The 9122-nt window shown below is 37.7% G+C and overlaps 1 pseudogene; it reads left to right on the top strand.

Annotated features, from left to right (window-relative positions):
- Positions 1 to 4735: 4735 nt before the first annotated feature.
- On the top strand, positions 4736 to 4844 carry LOC124527458 (uncharacterized; annotated as a pseudogene).
- The last annotated feature ends 4278 nt before the right edge of the window (positions 4845 to 9122 follow it).

Here is a 9122-nt window from a genome sequence, read left to right as displayed (position 1 = left end):
CATTCTGAAAAAAATTTCATCCCCTGTGGAAAATTAACTTAAATTTGATAAAATGCTTTTCAAAATATGGAATATTGAGAAAGTAGAAAATGATCACTTTGTATATAAAATATTAAATTACTAAAACATGATAGTGTATAAGTCAAATAAATAAGTTCAGCAAGGAGAATTTCTGCTACAATGTATTTTGAAATCTAAGCGACTAGTTCCCAGCAGGAATGAACTGAATAATTATTCTTGAGGTCATAAACTGTGTCACAATGAAATTAGTCAAACTATTAACTAATTGTTTCAAAGTGTAAAGAGTTATAATTTTCTACAAATACTAGGAATAGAAGTCAGTATATATAAAGATTGCCTCCATTTGGAATTGACAAATTTTTGGAACCTCAAAGCATAATCTTACAAACTCTGGCACATTCCAAGTTCTCAAGAATTAATCCCTTCTTAACACCACCTGTCAGAAGTAAACTGGATATACTTGATTCTCAATTTTGAGTTTATTCAAGAGATTATGTTTGAATATTAATTCACACGGAATACCTATTTTCAAATCAAGAATATTTTCATCTTTAGTGTTTGTCAATTTTACTCTCAAGTTCTCTGAAATAAAGTATCTGTTTACTGATTATTTATCAATCTATAGTTGAAATAGATGCTATTTATTCTGAAATCCCTATGGATTTGGATATTTTCATGCCGTTTGATTAGGCATCCATCAAAAGTAAAGTGAAATTCTGAATACATGAAACTAAATGATTTTTTTTCTCTCTGATATTATTACTTGTCTTGTTATTAGCAATTACACCAACCTGTACTGATTCCAATGTAAATTACTGACATATTCACAGCATTAACAAAAATTTGGAGATGCTGTAAAGCATAAATTAGGCAGAAAATAGTGAAAATTCTAAATACCTAAATACCTGAACAAAAAAGATTTACTGATCACTTATATATGTAAATATGAAAGAAAAAATAATTTACTGAGAACATACTATCTGCTAGGCACAAAGCTAGACCTTCCGTATATATTGGTTAGACATGATTTTTCATGTTTTTTCTCAGTAAAAATCTCATACTTTGAAACTGAGTAGCTTGCTCAAGTTCATCCAAGTCATTCAGATCAAGCTAGAATTTGTATCAATGCTGCTTGGGAGTTCAGAAAATGGAGATCCCTGTATCTTTGTGTACTGAGTTCTTATGTAGTATCAAAAGTAAAATGTGCCCTAAAAATGATTTTAAAAATGATATTTGCAGGAAAAAAGGAATAAGTATGACCACAGCCGATGTTTATGGAAATAAGCGTGGCCTTGGGAATGGGGGATAAAGGAGGTGAACCACGGAGAGAGTAAGAAAGTTGTTGTTCAGAGCTGTTCCTGAATATGGGAAATAAAGGTGGAAGTGCATCAGGTTATTGAGAATCTTATATGCCACCCAAAGGAATCTGAATTTATCTCAGAGGCATCAGACAGCAAATTCTTCCTAGAACAGGGTAGTATGATTGTATCTTTCAGAAAACTAATCTGGCAATTGAATGCAATGAAGCTGGACACAATAAGACTCACTGTAATGATTCATATATTAGACAATGAGAGCTGAAACTGAATAAAAGTAGAGGAGTGTACAGATATCAGCAACATTTTAAAGAAAAAATAGGCCATTGTAACTACTACTGGGTAATAAAATAAAAGCCTATATTCTTCCTGTGAATATCAACCTAGTCATAACTGATTTCCTTTCACTAATACTTAGTAAGGTGCCTGACACATTTGGCCATTCACTAACCATTTCCTTTAATATATTTTAATATAATTAAGTTAATATGTAATAGGTTTGTTATTTTTATTTTTGAATTAATCAATCAATAATAATAAACACATAAACAAAGATCTATAGGGTCCTAAACTCTTTTTAAGAGTATAAAAGAAATCCAGATAGCTGAGTTAGATGAGTGTTGTTCCTTTTATTCACTCCCTACTTTAGAGGATATTTTTAATTGTCAGACTCACACACATTGATTCCCTCTCCCTTTCCTAGGGGTACCACAAGTTTTGTTATGTATTTCTGTACCATCCACCCCCAACTCTTATCAACACTGAATCCTAGAGGTCTGTTAAGGGAAGAGTACATGACGTATTTGGGTCCAATGAAACAAAAGAGGTAATTTTGTACAAGTTTCTGGAATACGTGGTTCCTTTATTTTAAAACAGATCCACAAAAAAGGTAGTCTTCCTTCCTCTGAATGCCATGCTGTGTGGATATGAAATCTGGCACAGTCTACATCCATTTTGCCATCAAGGGAGAAACCAGCCTAGAGACGAAGTCAACACACACAAGAGCACATAGCTGAGGGAATCACATAGAAACAAACCCAGAGTCACTGGAATTAACCATCCCTTCTGGTTTCAAAATTTAATAGACCTTCTAACTGTTAAACTTGTTTGGGAAAAATGCTTTTATTGCAGCTTAATAAATATTAACTAATACATTCATGTCTCTTGCCTCATCTTTCATTTTATACTTAATTTTAAATTAATTCTCGGACATTCTTTCAGCTTATAAATAACTTTTCACCAGTATCCATTTAACTATTTGGTGTTTTGTTACATATTTTACTTTTATTTCTATATTTTAATTTCCTATAACCCCACTGAAAAAATGGGGGACACAGAAATTGCACAATTTGTCCACAGAAATATTAATTTGGAGTTCAGGGATCAAATACAGGCTATCTAGCTCCAGAATCCATGTTCCTAACCACTAAGTCACATTGTACACAGCTCAGAGAAGTAAAAGTAGCAAGAGAGGAAAACATTCAAGAAACTAAGCTGTAAAGTGGGCAGAGATTCAAGAAAATGTGAATCAGTGACATTTTCCTTTAAATTTATTTTGAAATATTTCAAACCTACAGAAAAGTTGAGAGAATGCTCATGAATTTTTTAAACCAAGATTATTAATTAACATTTTACCATATTGCCTGGTAATCCATCTATAAATGTGTACATATATATATTTAATTCACATATGTATATATACATATATATGATGACACTATGACAGTTTACCCACATATCCTTCAACATATATCTCAAAAGAACAAAGACATTTCCTACATTGTCATATCATTACTATCCTCAAGAAATTTAACATCACCTAATACAATGTTCACATTAAAATTTTTCCCATTTTCCCCAAATTGTCCTTGATAGCAATTTATTTTGTCATCAGGAATTCAATTAAATGTCACTATTTACTTTTGGTTATTATCATTCTATAGCTTCCTGTAATCTAGAAGAAACTTCTGGCTTTTGTTTCTTTCATGACATTTAAGATTTTTTAAAATATTTGCATCAGACATCATGTAAAATATCCCACAATCTCTATTTTTGTGACATTTCCTCATGATTAATTTAAATTAAATAGTTCAGCAACACCAGATGTGCTGGTTTTTTTCCTTCTCGCATCACAAGACCTATAACATCAGTTTGTCTTGTTAACTGATTACTTCATTCAAGGCAGTATTCATCAGCTCTTTCTATGATAAAGATAACTGATTTCCTTGCTTTTAAAATCTAATCTGTAGGGTGATATACTGATACCATGTGCATTTCTTGTTCCCTAATAATTTTTCATCAATGGTTTTAGCATCCAATGACAATAATTATTTGAATCAATTATTATAATTGGAGACAGAAAAATGGTGATTGTTTTTCCTTCAAGTGTTATCTGGCTTCATTCTGAGAAACAAGAACTTTACCTCAAAGTCTTTTTTTTTTTTTTATGTTTACTTATTTATTTTGAGAGAGAGAAAGAGCAGGAAGGGCAGAGAGAATCCCAAGCAGTCTCCGTACTGTCAGCGTGGAGCCCAATGCAGGCTCAATCTCATTACTGCAAAATCACAACATGAGCCAAGATCAAGAGTCAGACGCTTAACTGAGCCACCCAGGCGCCCCTACCTCAAAGACTTTTTAATAAGTTTTTAAAAATTTTTTGAACAGTTTTGGATTTATAGAAAATAATAAAGACAGTATAGAGAATTCCCATATATCACACACCCATTTTCCCACATCATTAATATCCTACATTAGTATGGTACCTTTGTTATTATTAACGAGCCAATATTGATACATTATGATGAAGTGAAATTCATATTTTATTCAGATTTCCATAGTTTAATCCTGTGTTTTTCTGCTCCAGAATCCCATTCAGCATATCACTTTATATTTGGTCATCATGTCTCTTTAGGTCTCTCTTAGGATATGTTATCTGTGACAGTTTCTTAGACATTCCTTGCTTTTGATGTCCTTTGTAAGTTTTGAGGAGTACTAATCAGGCATTCTGTAGAATGTCCCTCAATTGGGATTCTTCTGATGTTTTTCTCATGACTAGACTGCGGAGGTAGCTTTTTAGGAGAAAGACCACAGAGAAAAATTGTCATTTTAATCATATCCTATCAGTGGCAAATACTATCCTCATAACTTATATAACTTTTGATGTTGACCTTGACCATCTGGCTGAAGTAGTGTTTGCCAGGTTTCTTCCTGGTAAAGTTGCTCTTTCTCCACCTTCTCTTACTGTGTTCTTTGTCAGCAAGCCCACAACTAAAGAGAGAAAAGAAATGGTCCAGCTCCCTGGGGCAAAGTATCTATATAAACTGGAATTCTTCTGCACAGATTTGTCTATTCACTTTATTTATTTGTTTGTTTATTTATTCATTCAATCATCTATTTACATCGCTTCTCGGCCTTTTGGCTAAGATCAAGTGTAGTATCTGTTCTTATCAGTTTAATCATCTATTTACATCAGTATGTAATTAATGGATTAATGGATATTTATTTTATACTTTGATATAATTAAGTACTACTTTGATATAAATAAGTACTACTTTATTAATTAAGTACTACTTTACTGCTCAAATCATTCTAGCTTTGGCCATTAGGAGATGTTTCTGGTGGTTCCTGTGTCCCTTTGACATGCACCATGACCGCGCATGCAGGGTGGGTTTTTTTTTTGTTTGTTGTTTAGCCTTTTTCTTTTTTCTTTTCTTTTCTTTTTCTTTTTTTTAACTTTCTGGCATTACAGGATGCTCCAAGCTCATCCTATAGATTTATTTCCTGCCCTCGTCACTGAATCTGCTATTTCTCCAAGGAGCTATAGTTCCTTTGGCTGAATAATGGTATTTGAAACCAAGATCTGGGCCATAGGTATGCTAATTGTTTCTGCAATGTCATTGCTCCTAGGCCCTGATAGCTAGCAGAGAGAGGATGTGTGTGTGTGTTCCTGTCATTCCATATTCTTGCCAGCAATTGGTTGGGTTTATTTATTTTTTAAATTTTATCCATTCTTTTAGGTATGGCATTATTGTTTTAATTTGTAGTTCCCTAATGACAAATAATGTGGAGCAGCTTTTCATATGTTTATTTGCCATCTGTATTTCTTCTCTGGTAAAGTGCTTGTTCAGACCTTTTGCCCAATTTTTATTGGATTGCTTGTTTGCTATTTGTTGATTTTTTATCAACAAACAACTTGGAGCTCTTTATACAAGTCTTTCATCAGAAATGTGTTTTCCTGGTACTCCCGCATGCATATGCTGACATTTAGTGTTGTCTTTATTTCTCTCAGGCTCTGCATATCTCCTCATTCTTTTTTTTCTGCATCCTTTGGATTGCATACTCTCTGTTGATATAACTTCAAAACTACTGATTCTTCCATCAGTTTAAATCTACAGTTGAGCTTCCAAAGTGAATTTTTTATTTCAGTTGCACTTTTCAATTACAGAATTTCCATTTAATTGTTTTTTACACTTTGTGTCTCTTTATTGACAGTCTCTATTTCACATAACATGGCATTCATGCCTTCCTTTACTTAAAGTTAATATTTACTTCCTTTAGTTCTGTGAACATATTCATCATGATTATTTTTAAGGTTTTTTTTTCTATTAAATCAAATACATGGGGGCGCCTCGGTGGCTCCATCGGTTAAGCGTCCAACTTCGGCTCAGGTCATGATCTCATGGTCCGTGAGTTCGAGCCCCGTGTCGGGCTCTGTGCTGACAGCTCAGAGCCTTGAGCCTGCTTCAGATTCTGTGTCTCCCTCTCTCTCTGCCCCTCCCCTGCTCATGCTCTGTCTCTCTCTCTCTCTCTGTCAAAAATAAATAAACATTAAAAAAAAATCCAATATATGATTGCTCTCATGGGCAGTTTGTGTTGCCTGCTAATTTCTGGTGTATGGGTCACACATTTTGCCTGTCTCATGACTTTTTTGGTTGGGAACTGGGCATTTAAGATAAAATAGTTTAGAACTCTGGATGTTCATTCATCCTTAGGTTTTGTTTTATCCTTGTTTATTTGTTTAGTGAGTTGGTCGATGTGTGTGTGTGTGTGTGTGTGTGTGTGTGTGTGTGTGCGCGCGCGCGCGCGTGCATGCATATGAAGTCCATTTCCTCTGCAGTGTAAAGCCTTTGTTGTTGCTCTCCAGAGGATGCAACATGCTCACAGTCACTTGGGATGACCATGATTTTAGCAGAGGTCTTTTCATCTCTTTCTTTGATCATATCCCACTGTTAGGCCCCACTAACTCCCAGCAATAGCATGAACTCTCTTTTTTTTTCATGCTATGGGGAATAAGTTGTTCCGCATTCATAAGCGATTAAATTTGGGTCCCTTTGAAGCATGGTTTTTGAGGATAATATTTGAGGCTTGTTCTAACTTGAGGCAGGCTCCTCCCCACTTTCTCCCGCCCTGCATCTTTCCAGGCAAACCAGCTGGCCTGAAGTTTCACCAATGATTCCACCAATCTATTAATCTCCTTTTGCCATAAAGTCACTTTCTTTGGGGACACTTTTGACGTCTCTGTTCCTAAGGCCTTTCTTCCCTTTTGGGTAAAATCTCTAAGACTCAACTCCTAGACATGGGAGTAGTGATAGTGACCCACTTCTCTCCATGTGATACCCCAGCTTTAAGAGTGGGTCACTGGAAGTGTGGGGGGTGGGGAGGGCACCCAGGTGGCTCAGTCAGTTAAGCGTCTGACTTGGCTCAGGTCATAATGTCATGGCTATTAAGTTTGAGCCCCATGTCGGGCTCTGTGCTGGCAGTTCAGAGCCTGGAGCCTTCTTCGGGTTCTGTGTCTCTCTCTCCCTCTCTCTGCCCCTTCTCTACTTGCACTCTGTCTCTCTCTCTCTTTTAAAAATAAACATTAAAAAAAGAAAAAAGAAAAAAGCTTGGGTCACCAGGTAGGCACAGCAAGCAGCCTCTGATCTCAGCTTGCTCCTTCCAGTCTGGAACAACTGCCTGACAACTGAGCTCGGTCCCAAGGTGATCAGGGCCTGGTATTTTTGTTATGCCACACCTAGGGTAGAGTCTCTACCTTACGAGTGTGGACTGGGTGGAAGAAGGGATCCACAAACTCGATCACACTCACCTAGAATTTAATCTCCACAACACATAGCTGGAAGGAGGTGAGAAAGGCTGTAGGCCTGGCCCTTGTGGGAAGTAATATAGTCTACTACTGGTGGGTGGGAGAGATACAAGGAGGGAGTTCTGTGTCCTTGGCTGCACCTGAGTGAAGTGGACCTTTTGTCAGACCGAGCTGGGAAGGCACAGGCAGAGAGCAGGTTATGATTCAAAGGCTGTAGATTCTCACTGTTCTTACCAAGTTTTAATATATTTTCTTGAATGAATGTTTTTTCACTTGCTGCATGCTCTTAGCACAATTTCCACAGATCTCTTTTTCTTTCTCTTTTAGAGGGCATACATGCCCACAGCCAGGAATATCATCCACTTGGTGCCAAAAAACCAGTGGGCAGTGGGAGGGATCCTGGCACCATTAGCCTACCCAGACTGCTGTTGCCTGAAATCAGAGTGGCCACAGTTCCAGGTTCAAGCTCATGAGGTGATGTGAGGTGGGAGCAATCCCTGGCCTTGGAGTCAGGGGTCCTAGGACAGAGTAGAAGAGCTATAGACTTGCTGGGTGTCTCAGGTGAGCCTTGGGTCCACACATTTCAGTTTTCACAGGTTAATGTGGGCACAGAGCCCAAACCACAAACCTCTCATGGCCACTGATGAGAACAGGTGTACAGAGCAAAGCAGCAATGGGCGTCATGTTGATGTCCATCAGCATCTTATTGTCCATGTCAGGCAACCTGATGTTGCCATACTTCACCTCATGCTGGTTTCATCATAGTGCAGGATCAGCAGCATCTACAGGAGGCCCAGGCAGATGCCGAATGGAAGCAAGCATGCCATCTGCGCTGGCCGCCAGCATGTTCTTGAGCATGTCCAGGCGGTAGTAGAGGCGCTCTTCCTCCTCCTGTTTATAATTGGGGTACACATCTGCCAGTTCGTCCACCAGAGCTCCAAGCCTGTCATAGACCCTCAGCTGGTCCTCATCACCCAGCAGCCCTGCAAACCACTACCCGGTATATCAGTGGCACCACCTCCATGGTCCAACCCCACTGGAGCACTTGGGTGGCCACCCCATTTTCCAGAGATTTTTTTAAATGTTTGTTTATTTTTGAAGGAGAGAGTGAGAGAGAGAGAGAGAGAGAGAGAGAGAGCATGATTGGGGGAGGAGCAGAGAGAGGGGGAGACACAGAATCCAAAGTGGGCTCCAGGCTCTGAGCTGTCAGCACAGAGCCCGACGTGGGGCTTGAACTCACAAGCTGGTGAGATCATGACCTGAGCCAAAGTCAGACGCTTAACCAACTGAGCCACCCAGGTTCCCCTCCAGAGATTTTTAAATCGTGTTTTTTAATATATAATTTTCACCATTTATTCTTCTTTTGAGGAACTGGGCCATGAAAATTATGCTGCCATTCTGAAGTGGACCTTGGCTGTAGTTTTTTCAAAAATGTTCTTCATCAAGTCAAGAATTTCCCTTCTAGCCCTAGTTTGCAGACTAGTTTGCAGACTTATTCTAGTTCTCCTCTAAGCCTTCCCCTGTGTGTAAATCCAGGTTGTCACTTATTAACTGTGGCATATTGAGCAAGCTAATCCTTGCTCTTAGTTCTAAGTGTGTATTCATTAAATACTTCATATACTTATTCAAGATCACTTTATCCCCCCAAAACTTCAGTTCTTAATGAAGAAATATCAATCCCCACAACCACTTTCAACTCTTTT

This window comes from Lynx rufus, unplaced genomic scaffold, assembly GCF_022079265.1.
Source record: "Lynx rufus isolate CCGP_SWC_20201006 ecotype Redwood Valley unplaced genomic scaffold, mLynRuf1.p SCAF_5, whole genome shotgun sequence".
In the NCBI taxonomy this organism is placed as follows: Eukaryota; Metazoa; Chordata; class Mammalia; order Carnivora; family Felidae; genus Lynx; species Lynx rufus.
The sequence above is the reverse complement of the archived record's forward strand: the minus strand, read 5'-3'. Positions and strand labels throughout refer to the sequence as shown.